Genomic DNA, 14,162 nt, shown 5'->3' on the forward strand with positions numbered 1-14,162 from the left:
AAGCCCATGGAGGTGCAAGAGACTTTTGTTCAGCAGCTTTTCTCTGGAATTCCTGTCTTCTATCTTTTACCATGTTATAAATTCTATCTCTTCAAACCGTAAGCTACCTGTAAAATTGTGTCTATGTGCATATACAGTGTCCAGTGTCTGTGTCATATGAAAAAATACTCCCATGTATTCTGCATTTATTTTTTAGCACTACTTATTTTATTAATATTCTTTCTAATAGGAACTTCTGAAAATACTAAATACACATTTGAATAAAAATATTACAATCTCCCTGTCTCATAAAAAAGACTTGTTAGTACACTACAAGACACACCATACGTTGAAGGTAGGTGATGGTAAGTCACCCCCTCTGATACAGACAAAGGTAATTGCATGTACACATAACAATCTCTTGCATCCATTGTATCCACATACTCATACAATAATTTTGTGAATACATGTAACAAAAAATCATTAATTGATTTATCATGATGATAGATACTATCATCTTCCATCACTTTATCAGTATTTGAACTTTCTTTAAGAATTTTTGTATCTACTTTTTCACTCATCACACCATTACTATTAGTGTTATTCTGATTATTAGTTACCATTAAGACAGGTATGATAACAATTAATACTAACCATAACAACATTAGTAGTAGAATACTAAATAAGTAAGCATTAATACATCTACATTAAGAACTAGGATTTTGATGTCCAGTCTCTGCTTTTTCTGCCATTTCTAATGTAAAAACAAAACACAAATAAAGACAAAACTCAAAAATCTAATCTATAAAAATCTAATCTAGAATTTTGTAAAATAATCTAGAATTGTGTAAGATCTATCCAAAGTAGTGTATCTAGTGTTTCATCACACTTTATGACTTTCTTCTTTTACCCCCTCTTTTTTTTAATCTGGTCTTCTTGTTCTTCAGATTTCTTTTCAATATTTCAATGAATTTTTCAAAAATTTCACCTACATTTTTACACATTTCTTTTAAGGTGGTTCAAAACTGCCTCCTTCACTTTGCTTTGTACCAATTTCTTGTTCGATCTGATCTGAAACTTCAACTTCTTCTAGTACCATATATTTCCATTCCAGAGCTGTGTGCTTTTTATTTGGAACTGTTATTCTTCTTGTCTTTTTAACTGTTTCTTCTTCTGATTCACTTTGTTCAACCTGATTTGATACTTTTGTTATTGTTTCTGGTGATTTTTGTTTCAGAGTGTATTTCAGTTTTTTCACTCCTTTTGGCCACACATCACCTTTTCTTGCTCTTTTAGCCTGTACTCCTTCTTCTGCTTCGTTGTCAAGATCTCAAGTTCTTTTACTTAGTTCTTTTTCTTGTTGTCGTACTTGCTCTTGATTTCGATTCAACACTTCTCCATTGTCGCTTTCAACAGCAGTCTTATGAGACCCAGTAGCTGGTGCCCAATTTAGTCGACTTTTCTCCTGTTCAAGCAATTGTTTCACACTTTTCGAATCTGCAACTTCAGACTCTGTTGTTTCACGTTCTGCAGCTTCTGGCTCTTCCTGTCTCGCCACCAGTCACCATTCTTCTTCTTGTCTTTCAAATGGACTTGGGACTGTTCTTGTGTGACTTGTGTGTATCCAATTTGGCAAGCCACCACACTTCACTGCTGTCATTGTTACCAGTATGATCTGGTAAGGCTCGTGCCATCTAGGTTCCAAACATGACTTTCTCACATGTTTCTTCACCAGGATCCACTCACCTGGACGTAAATCATGTGCTTGCTCTTGCTCTGTTGTGGTTGCTATCTTTCCAACCTGATGAGATACAGAACCTACCACATCAGCAATCCTTTGCAATAATCAAGCACTAGATCATCAGTAATATTCATTAGTTGATTTGCTGGTACAATCGGCTCTCTCATTGCTCTTCCCATGATTATTTTGTGTGGGGATAATCCAGTCTTTTAATAAGGAATGCTTATTAAACTTATCAACACCAGGGGTAAGGCATCTGGCCATTTCAGTGTTGTGGATGCACACACTTTAGACAATCTAGATTTAATTGTGCGATTAATTTGCTCGACCACACCTGAGGCTTCTAGTCGATAGGCACAATGCAGCTTTTGTTCAATTTGTAATGCTGCACAAATCATCCAAATTATTTCATTATGAAAATGAGTACCTCTATCTGTTTCCAAAGAGACTGGAAATCGCAATCTAGGAATAATCTCTCTCAGAAGTATTTTAGCAACAGTTAAACTATCACTCCTTCTTGTTGGCTATGCTTCTACCCAACGAGAAAACAGACAAACAACCACCAACACATATTTTAGTCCATTACAAGGAGGGAGCTCGATGAAATCGGCTTGCAACCTTGTGAAAGGTCCAGCTGCTTTTCCAATTCTGCCCCAACTAACAACTATTTTCCTTCCTGGATTCTGCTGCTGGCATAAACACATAGGCACAGACTCTCTGCAATGACCCTAAACTTTGGATCATACCATGACTGTTTGAAGAGTCTAATCATAGCATCTCTCACTACATGTGTAATTCTGTGGTAAACCCTAGCCAACTGCGACAGCAAACAATCTGGCATCGCTACTTTGTCATCTGTATACACCCATATTTCATCTTCAGGCCTCTTTTCGCAACCCATTTGATCCAAAATTCTTTCTCTTCCTCACTAGCTTCTTCCTGCAATTGTCTAATTTCATCCCATATTTCAACTCAAGAGAACATCAAATGACAATCTTTATTTTTCTTTTCTTATCCTTTGTTAATTGAAGCTGAATAATTTTTAGGCCTGGGCGAAAATTTCGTTCCGTTCGCGGAAATTGCGATAATTTGACATTTTCGCGTTCCGCGGAGAGCGCGAAAATGTCAAAATTTCCGCTTTCCGCAGCTTGGCGATAATTTGTTTCTTGATCGCGCTGTAAAATAATACATTCTCGTGCGAGCGCGATCGCCTTACCTGAATCCCTGCGTTCGCCTACAAGTTTTCTTGATCCGGTCGCGTTCTCCATGAGATGCTGTATTGTTTTTAGCCATTTGCGCTGTCTCGCGACAGTTCGCGCCCGCAGTGACGTCATGCGTCGCGCGATCATGTCTTTCTTCTCGCGTTCATGCACCGTGAGACAACTCAAAACAAGATGGCCGCGTCCACTAGGGACTTTACTAGTAAGGCAAGCATACCAATCATGGCCAACCAATTACCATTACACTTTACAGAGGGAACACCTGTACTTTGACAGTGATCAGCAGTGGCAAAGTACCCAAACCATCTACATTGGCAACTCTATGTCAGGAAAACGGACTAGTGGGAAAGCAAAAAGTTTAGGGAACTTTAGCCAAAAAGACCAAGTCCTACAGTTTCCAAGTATTTCTCTCAAAATCTTTCCCTGTTCAATCATCTGTTCAATCACAGGAATAACTCCCTCTATAGTCTCAGGACTCATCTTTCATCAATCCAATGTCTTTTCCTGAACAATCCCACACATCAGCTGTCACTGGATCTCTCAATTCAATAGGCAAGTCATTTCCAGTAAACAAAGGATATAAATCACTCACTTCTGTCCCTTGCTTTGCTATCATCATTTTAACAGCAGCATCCTCATCTGAAGTTTGAAAAGCAATACCATCCTGTGTATAATAGATGGTACAATTCATCTTGCACAACAAATCTCTACCTAAAAGGTTCGCCGGACACGAGTCACACACTACAAACCGATGCAGAATCTTTGAACCTTCCAATATGAACCTCCATTGGTTTCGTTACTGGAGTCTCAATATGCTTATTTGAAACTCCCACAACTTGGATAGTCTCTCCTGAGAGGGGTAGGTTTGGAATTTCTGCTGTTCTCACAGTAGAGTGGGTAGCACCAGTGTCCACAAGGAATGTAATATCATTACCTTCCACTTTTCCATCCACAAAAGGACCAGACTGATCAACTTCTAGAGATGTGCCAAGCACTCTTCCTCCCCCCTCAGGCACCGTCATTGAGATTAATCTGAATCACTCTCAGAACATTGCAACCAATATTGCAGTACCATTTGTACATTTTGATTCTTACCAACTTGTTCACTCGTGTGAAATCCAGCATTTGCACTATATCGCTGTACTTGAGCATTCGCATTATTTGGCATAGGTGCTTGAGGCACTTGTACCTGTTGTACCTGTTGTACTTGTGGTGTAACTGCAATTGTTGTTGATTCACAACCACCTCATTCTGCATCTGTGGATTGAAATTTTGAATCATTCCACTACTTCCTAGCAAAGCCTTACACTTGTTCATTCAATTTCCTAACTAACCGCTTCCATGACAAGGAAATTTCTTTTTCATCTCTTCTTTGTTACCCTTTCCTCTACCTCTTTCTGGTAACTGTACTTGAACAACCCCATTTGGTACAATATTCATAGGGACTTGACTATTTTGAAAATTCAGATTCTGTCTTTTCACTTGCAAACTAGCTTGTGAGTCATCAACAAAATTCCCATTTTTCTGACTTGCCACATTCACCTGTGCCCACATCAGTTTCTCCTTCAATTTCTTATGTATAGATTCAATATCATCACTACAATACTTTGCATACCTCAGAATCTCATCAACTGTTTTATTTTGCCAACAAATCAAATGCTGCTGAATAATTTTTCTAATCTCCTGTCTGTGATGATCTCAGAACCACTAGACTGTTTGAACATTTGTAAAAACCTTTCATAATAAGCATGTACTGACTATTTGGACTCCTGGGTCATCCTATCAATCTTAACCCAATCAGTTTCCTTTGGGGACATTTTACCCTTCAAACAATTAATCACCTGATTATATTTTCTCATCACTTCTTCTGAAGGTGCTCCAGTTTTAATATCTCTAGGATATTCTTCATTTGGCCAATCAACTGAAATCTCACACTAAGCCCAGAAATCATCCACATCTTTTAACGAAACCTTTGACATTTTTACAAATCGCTCTACTTGCTTGTACCATTCATTTGGTCTCTCTCTCAGTCTGGGAAACTCATTTGTAAAATACAATATATCCTGCCTTGTCCAAGGAATATGAATATATACACCACCCGGAACTTCTCTCATCGGAAATATCATTTAAGCAGGCTCTGTCTCTTTTATTGGAAGCAGAGGAGAAGCAAACACACCTTTATTCGCAAGAGCTTCTTCTTTCTTTCTCGTCCATCTATCCTTCCATCGTTCTACATCACCCTATCTCTTCAGAGTATTTATCTACTCCTTAATCTGCAATCGTTCTCCAGAAGCATTCAAACTTTCTACGTCCTTATCACTGAAATCCAATCTATTTATCTTTTGCAAAGCTTTTGACTTCTCCATATCAATGCCATATTCTTGTGCAGCTTCTGCCAACTTCTCATGCAAATATTTTGCTTTCCCTGTAATTTCTTGCACAGGAATAACAACTTTTCATCCTGATAAGTACTCAATCTCTCTGGACTAATTGTACCAGTAATCATTTCTTCCAAGTCCACCCTCAATCTACCTATATCCATTCTTGGTTTAGTCTTATTTGGTGCCATTCCTTTTATCCATTCATCTAACTCTTCCCGCGAAGGTCCCACTGAAGCAGTACCCCCTGACATTGGAGTTGTTTCCCTCACATTTGGCAACATTTTCCAAGGATCTATCTGACACTACTTTTTGGTGTTTCAGTCACACTTCCATTTACTGGAAGATCAATCAATGATGTACTCATCTCACCTGATTCTGATGCACTAACATGCCTAGCACCATTTACCAGAACTGTCAATGCATGTACTCTTGAAATATTTTGACCCTCACTATACAACGGAACTATAGGACCAATAGTCACTGGAACTGATAACGCTTCTGCATTCAAACTCATCTAAGTCAATTCTTCCTTTGCTCGATTAAGCATTTCAATTTCTTTTCCCTGTAAATTTCTAGTAATCTGTGTATTCTGTGAAACTTGGGAAGCTTCAATTTCAATTAAAGGTGCACTTGGAGTAACCTCATCTGAATTCTCCTGATATGGTGGATGTCTTTTCAATAACATCTCTTCTAATAACTCATCATCGACTTCATTCGGATCCATATCTTATTCAGAAGTCTCTACATCATTATTTTTCTCCTTACAATTTCCACCAGCCTGATCTTCAGCAACCAATACTGGATATAATCCATCTAGGATCACATCTCTCCTCCATCTTTAATTTAAGCATCCCACTTAGCCTCTGAAAACCATCTCATCGTATTCTTATATTTTAATCCATTCCTGTCTTACTCTCTCCTGTATCCTTCATGCTCCCATTCTTCCAACACCACATACTGAATTGGTCTAGATTTAGTTTCAAGGTATTCATTTGCCTTCTCAAATTCTCTAAAATCTTTACATTGAAAGTGACATGTTCTGGAAAAGCTAACATGCCATCGTCCTCAGTATACCTCACCCAGTTCTCCAACCATGTACACGTATGGTACCCAAGCTCTAACATCATAAACGAAGCAGGTGATCTAGGAGGAGGCACAGGAAATTCCTCTCTAGTCGCAATTGGTTTATCCTTTTTAAAGAAATCCTGAAATACTTTTAACAAGTTTCAACACTCGTTTTCTTTGCTAAATATTCCAAAGAATCAGGAAATCTTCTGTAACTCCACTTACTCTATTGGCTCCCACTCGTCCAATACCAGCACAACTTACATCAACCAACCAATCAGAACACATCTGCTACTCTGACAAATGCCAGCGCAGGTTTTTGTGACGTCAGCAGAACTCCTGCTACTGACCCTCCCTTCACAATAATGATATGGCAATATAAAACAAAATGCTTCAAACTAGATTATATCAGAAACGACACAAAACAGCACCTGCTGCTCAACTAGTAAAGATATAGTTCAATTACTCAATAGGATTCTCTTTTGCTTCCAAAACGACTAGCGCCACTCTACCCTCAAACAAGTGAAAAGAGGTCTTGGTACTCGTCTGGGATAAGGCCAAAGTTTTGCATGAGGACTTTTTAATAAAAGAGGTCTTGCCACTCCTCTGGAGATAAGGCCAGAGTTTCAGAAGCGGTCTTTCCACTATTTCATACACTCTCCTTACAACAGAGCAGGTCCCTAAAATAACATTAATGGCCTTTCACCACTTGGTATTACAACAGCAGACAAAGAACTTCCAGTGTAGTATTTCTCTACACTATGACTTTCAGTGTGGTTCCACTCCACACTATGACTACCACATAGGCTTAATATAACATCTCAGGATATTAGGCAACTTCGTACCCGTACTTCTTCCAAACTACATAAAAACAAAACACTAACTTTTCATATTAGTAACAAAAATCATTAAATGAATGATTGGTTTGCCTAATTAACCAAAACAACCATCAATATTCTGCTACCAAAAACGGATCCAGCGCTCCTAAAACGTATAGGGGCAGATTTACAAGCCCCTTGCACCACATTTACGCAAGCCGCTGAGTGACTTTTGTGACGCAGCGGCGGCGCAAAGCCTGCGTCATTGTGCGGGGTACTTACAACGTGACGCATCTGGGAGATGCGTCACGTTGTAAAGCCCTGCGCCACATGTAGGCGTTCCAGCACGGGGGGGGGGGGACGTTCCGGTGCAGGAACGCCTCTCTACAAGATTTCACTCAGTTACTTTTAGGCCCATGCTGCGTCAAAACCCTGCTCCTGCCTGAAGCAGGCGTAAGGATTGAAGCAGCATTAACAAGATGGGGCCCCCAGAGCATTGCTGGAGCTGCGTTGCACTTGCAACGCAACTCCAGCAATGCGCCACTTTTTACGGGACAGATGCGTCAAGCATGCGCCATTACTAAACGCAGCTCTCCGAGGAGATTCAGAGTCAGCACAAGTCCCGTGTGGAAAGAAAAAAGCGGGCGAGTTATTTTTATCCATGCAGCTCTTTGAATGGGTTCAGCACAAGGCAGAATAAGTGAAGGTTGCGAAAGTGTGGACAAAAGGAAGCCTATTCGTTAGTGCTACTACACAGCAAGAATTTACTTATTAGAAGGGGCATATATTTTTTCCTATATTGTACATAGTTAGAAAAATACAACTAGCAGCAAGCTAGGGTGAAGCAAGGTTAAATATATATAAGAAAATACTTACCAAACACCAGACCCCCAGTATCACATCACGCTGTAGCAGAGAATAGGTGAGAACACTATAAAAGAAAGAGAAATATATTAGGGTTAAGTGAACATATAAAAGAAGGAGGTTTATAATTAAATAATTGTAGTTACAGCACCTGAAGCTAGAACAGCAAGAACATCTAATAGAAGAGAGGCAAAAGTCACACCAAGACGGGGCAGGTGAACAAAGAGTAGACACATAGTGGTTAATATTAGAGTAATCAGAAAAGTTAATGTATGTTGTTTCCTTACAGTAAAGATACATTCCCGTGCTAGTTAAAAGAAGACGAGAAGAAGAAACGTCTGAAGCTGAAGGAAGAATCAGCCACGGTGCGACTGTCTCTTCTCTGTCCCATCCCCTTTCCCCCCTTGGTTTTCGTAAGCATACATGCTAATAACTGCGTGGGTGCAGAGAAACCCGAGGGAGGCATAGGGAACTTGCGACATTCTGTTCCTGTGCTGTGAAGAGCATTGGGTATCTGACAATTTACCTAAACAAAGCTCCTTTGTGCTGGTTAGAATCAGTGAATTTTTCTAAAGACTATACCTACTTACCAATCTCCGTTATTATGCTCTTCCTAATCTACCAAATATGGTGATGTAATCTTTGTGTTGATGATGATATAGACAAATCAGTACTCATGAATAAAACACTCTAATAAAGACAGACTCATTTGTATATTTATATAAATAATGTAAACTAATGCTCATAAAGCACAAAAACTCAGCACCAATCATAAACTGTCACAAAGCAAACAACATCAGAAGAGAAATTGACAAATTCACAATCAATGACAATCCATTAAGGAGTGGATAGGAGAAAAAACAAAAGTTATGCAAATTCAGATGTCAGGCTAATACTAACCCAATTAGGAAACACTGTCCCCTGGCTAGGGTAAACAGCAAAGACCTTTCAAGAAGATTTGAAGAGGCAAAGACTAAGTCAGGAAACACAAGAAGATCAGCAAACCGAGGACATGCAGCGATCTCCTCCCAACAGTCAGCAAAATGTCTGTCCTAAACCCCTCCCTCTAGGCACCTCAATTATACCCGAAAACCCAAAAGACCAACCCACAGAAGTATCTAACTTAGGTCATGCTTCACATTTGATTGGTTTAGGAAGGGGGTGTACTCTCACACCCCTCTCTATGCACACATAGGTTTTAAAGACTTCTTTGTTTTAGTCATCCATAATGACATCAACTTTATCCTCAGGAAATAAAGTTCAAAACTCTTCTCCGGCAGTCATCTTTTACATTGTATTATTTTTTCAGTTGAGTGCATCTCTGCAGAGGAAGCTTCCTTCCATGTTCATAACATTATTATTTTCATTTGGATCTTGGCAGGCACTCAGGATTAGAAGGACAAGTCAGGTTCATCTTTCCCTCTTGCTTACATTTCAATTTTCTAGGATTGAATTTTCAGCGTGGCTGACTTTTTAACCCTTTATCTGTCATGCAGACCGAAACCCATGCTTCTCTCTACAATGAACAAAACACAAACATTTATTCTTATTTAAAATGCATTTTTCTATGCACAACCCTAATGCTGCATTTATCCCTGTGCAAATCACGCTAATATATGCACTACAGTTGTTATTAATAACGAGCACTAAAGCAGCATTAGTCCGTTTTTCATTAGTCAGAAGATTTTGCGGCCTACTTCAGTAGTTATGTTTCGCGCTTGCGCAGAAGCATTCTCCCATGATAAAATTTTTCTCATTTATTTTTCACTGCAAACGATTAGTAAGTGTTACTGAGGGTTCAATCCGCGCAGGTTTTATTTTATGCGAAAACCCTGCTCCATCACTACCAGAGCGCATTTAAATTTCACTTAGCATTTGGATTACACGTATGAAGTAATGAGGAGACGGGAAGACTCCAAGGTAAGTTAAAAGGGATTTATTCTCAATGAATGAAGCACCCACGACCGAGTGATCCCACTGTGCACCAGGATCTCCGCCAACTGATTGACGTTGACAGAATCCTGGCATGCATCCATCAGTGCCCTATCATGGAATCATGTTCAAATAATGCATAGCGGGCGAGAAACCCTCGTGCTGGCTACAGCGCGGGGATACATCCAAGCAAACCATGTGTGACAAAAAACAATGGTAAGCATAACTTGAAAGTGAATGCAAAAAAAGTTGCAAAAAATCCTGGTTGCAAATTCATGATAAAACATCATCATTGAACCCGGAGGATAATCTTCTATTGCAAGAACCCAAATCATCAGATTGCACAAAAAAACCTGCAGATGTCGAAACAGCCTTAGAAACAAGACTGTCCTGCTGACTGACATATGAGGGTGAACTTTTAGAGGGAAAAACTGTCTCAGTATCACATTCTCGCACAGGTGGTGAAACACCTGAAGTAGGATCACGCAACCAGTCCAGTCCAGTCACTATGTTCAACCTCTTGTTTAGACAACTTCAGTAAAGACTTTACCTGTGATTCAGAGAGATGCACAAGCGATCTTTTATTCCACCACCCCTTACTACCAAGGAGTGCTGAACCTTTACTTACATCGGTAACCTGAACAGGGGCGGATATTTTAGACAAACCCTTAGGAACTTTTTTGTTATTTTTGATAAGAATCCAATTGTTGACTTTCAACTCCATATTATTGAAACTTTTCCCATGGATGGTCATGACCATTCGCATTGCAAATGCTACAGCTCGAGCAGCAGAAAGAATCAGCACCTCTGGCATGCCGCGTGGTGCTGTTTGTACTGATTTTACAGCACATAACAAGCTTCCAGTGCAAAAAAACAGTGCGAGCAGCTGGGCTTGCCTTACCCCCCCCCCCCCCCCCCGCTCGCAGAACTCCACAGAATCTCGCAGAGTTTTCATTCAACTCTGTAGAACTCCATGGAGTAAAAATCCACAAGTTCTGCCCACCCTTAATGTCAATGTCAATAAGTGTCCTGTATATTTGTTGTCTAACAAACACTGGAAAGTAAACAAGATCAATCCTAGTGTAAATCCATGCCCAAACAATGGGTGAGATTGGCTATTGACTTTTTGGGACCTTTCATAGTTTTGCAACGGGATATGAGATTTTTATTCCATTATTATTCTAAATAGGTTTGAAATGACTTTATACTGATGCCCACAGTGGCAAATTTGATTGACTTTTTAGAAAAGGTGTTTTCTGTTGAGGAGATTCCCCAGGTGCTCATTTCTGATAACAGCACTTATTTTACTTTGAAGAAAATGTTGCAGTTTTTTTTAATAAGCTTGGCACAAGAAATGAAAGACCACCTCAGACAGACTGATTTGGCATCTAACATAAATGTATGAAAACATTTGAGAGAAAAAGTGTGGAGCTATTTAACTACTCCTCTGTCACAGGCTTTTTGACTTTCTTTCCCACTGCTGTGGGATGACAAAATTTTGATAAAGCTGTGAAAGATTGAGTGTAGGTACAAATCCAGTCAACCAAAATCCAATGCAATATGTACAACTGAAAACGAAACACTTTGGGGCATATTTTCACGGACTTATCGCCAAGTTATCAGCACTTTATCACAGCCAAAGTGGTGATAAATGTATCGCCCCATTCACAAGCTGGTGCTAACAGCCGATAACACCAGTTTCCCTGCGATAGCAGCCACACAAAACATCGCCACAGATGACCCCGGCAACTAACACTAATGATATGCAGAGTAGGCATTCCCGTGCAAAAAGCCGTGACAACACCACTCTGAAACATTCTCAACAACCAGCCAGATCAGCTATAAGATCACAAAACAGGTGAAAAGGCGCGTTAGTAGCAGGGATTTAACACCTGCTCTTACTTGGTGTAAAGTCGGACGACAACCTGCACCATAAAAGGGAGTCCAGCCCAGAGCCACACATAAAGAACAACAGATGACATAAAGCTACTGATCATGCAGCTCGGAGCCCCAAGAGGGCCACAACACCCACCGTCACCACCCCCAGGCCCACCACCACCCCCCGGGCACCTCCGCAGGACAAAGATATTTTACATCAACTTTACGAAATCATGAACAAAACAATTCGCCTGATGTTGCACAATTACAACAATCAACATTCATGTGGGGTCCGAAAAAGGAGAATAATCCAATCATCTTTGAATTTCTAAACAAATCATTTTATTAAAATCAAACACAAAACAACTATTTTGAAGTGTCATGGCGGGTCTTCTCTGGACAATCTGTAAGTCACAGCCTGCAAGACAAAATTCAAGATGAGAAGGTGTGCCATGTGCTCATCAAAGGACAGAGAGAGAGAGAAAGAGAGAAAGAGAAAGAGAGAGAGAGAAAGAAAGAAAAAGAGAGAGCGGGAGAGAGAGAGTGAAAGGAAGAGAGGGAGAGGGAGAGAGAGTGAGATGGAGAGAGAGTGTGAGAGAGAGTGAAAGGAAGAGAGGGAGAGGGAGAGAGAGTGCTGACACTGCGGAGCCAGGCCTCACTGCTCACCTGCTGCCACCGGTGTGTCTCCAGCCATGTGCCGGTATACACAGCAGTCCACCAGGTCCCTTATCTGAAACAGAGTCCAGATTTCTGAATGGCAGAGTTTATATCATTGTACACACCATCATCGCTTGCCCGCCCCTGCGCACACAGGCTGCTGCACCCCAGCCCCTCCCACCGCCCAGCAGTGATTGCTCAACCCTGCGCACCCAGGCCTCAATGCTCACCTTCTGCCACCGGCGTGTCTCCAAGAGGGCCCACCACTTGCCGGTGCAAGCTCCAAGCCTGGGGCCCGTGCCCTCGGCAGCCTCCACATCAGGCAGCCCCGCACCACGGGCCACCAGGTCACACACATGATTCTGGGTCTTGATTTAGCAATGGCAGAGATCATCTCAGTGCACATGGCATCATCGCAGGCTGCACACCCGCTCAGCTCTTTAGGTGCCACTAACTCTGTGACCCGTGACGCAACACCACGTGGTGGTAGGCCCTCGCTGCATGCTGGCTCAGGCCTACACTGCGGTCCAGCAGGTCAGACACGTGATTCTGGGCCTTAATTTACTTATGGCAGAGATCACATCAATGCCCACAGCATCATTGTGGGCTGCACACCTGCTCAGCAATTAAGGTACCCTTACCTCAGTGCACCTAATGTCACCGTCCCATGGTGGTAGGCCCGTGCCGGCCACCGTGTATCCGGTGCCACCACCTCTGTGCAACACAAGTCATGGACCATTTCTGATTGAGTCCCGTGGTGCGGATGCCATCATGTCACCTACGGCAGTGGGGAATGTATTGTGGCAGGGGCCTAGGCCATCATGCATATATAATAACCACACGGATACACCCAGATAGAGAGTGGAAGTGGGATCGAGCACGTGAGCCCTGCCCTTTTTATGGGCAAAGTCACATGTCCTGTGATGCCTCTGCTGGATGGGTGTGGTGTGGGTGTGAACCAGCCGTGAGGGCATGGCTGTGGCATGCTGACAACTAGACCTGTGATCAGCAGATCACTATAGGGAAGACCTGGGATGGGACATGTAGCGTTGTCGTCCTCCTTGTAAGCGTAAGCGGAGTGGGCTGGCCTGTCGTATGCCAGGCCAGCGTAGGGGTGTGAACAATGACCCCGGGACTCTGAGCGTGTTTCCGTTCTGGGCTGGACAAGGAAGTAACTAATGCGTGTGTCTCTGTTGTAGTGTCGGTGCCACCCGGACCGCAATCGGTAATGTTGCGCCCTGTGACTCAAGTCCCACAACATGAGCAATATGGACCTAAGGTGGAATCACTGACCCTACATTCATCCTTACTTCCACACTTGAATGAAAATAACCATGACACATCTGTGTGAAAATGAATGTTTAATGCACACTTGAATGATCATAGACATGACACATCTGTGTGAAAATGAATGTTTGATGCACATCCAGTGGAGTGTTTTAGCTGGAGCAGTACAGGGCCATGCAATTCAAACTCCACTTTATATTTTTGGCCCATGGAGGCCCAGCCAGAGTCCTTTACGGAATGTCAAGTGCATCGGAAGAGGAAGAGTTCAGTCCGCAGTCTGAATGCTGTGTCCTTGGTAACCAAACAGAATATGGCAGTCCATGTCGAGGTCCAAGGTGAG

Source organism: Triturus cristatus, chromosome 6 (assembly GCF_964204655.1).
Source record: "Triturus cristatus chromosome 6, aTriCri1.1, whole genome shotgun sequence".
Classification (NCBI taxonomy): domain Eukaryota; kingdom Metazoa; phylum Chordata; class Amphibia; order Caudata; family Salamandridae; genus Triturus; species Triturus cristatus.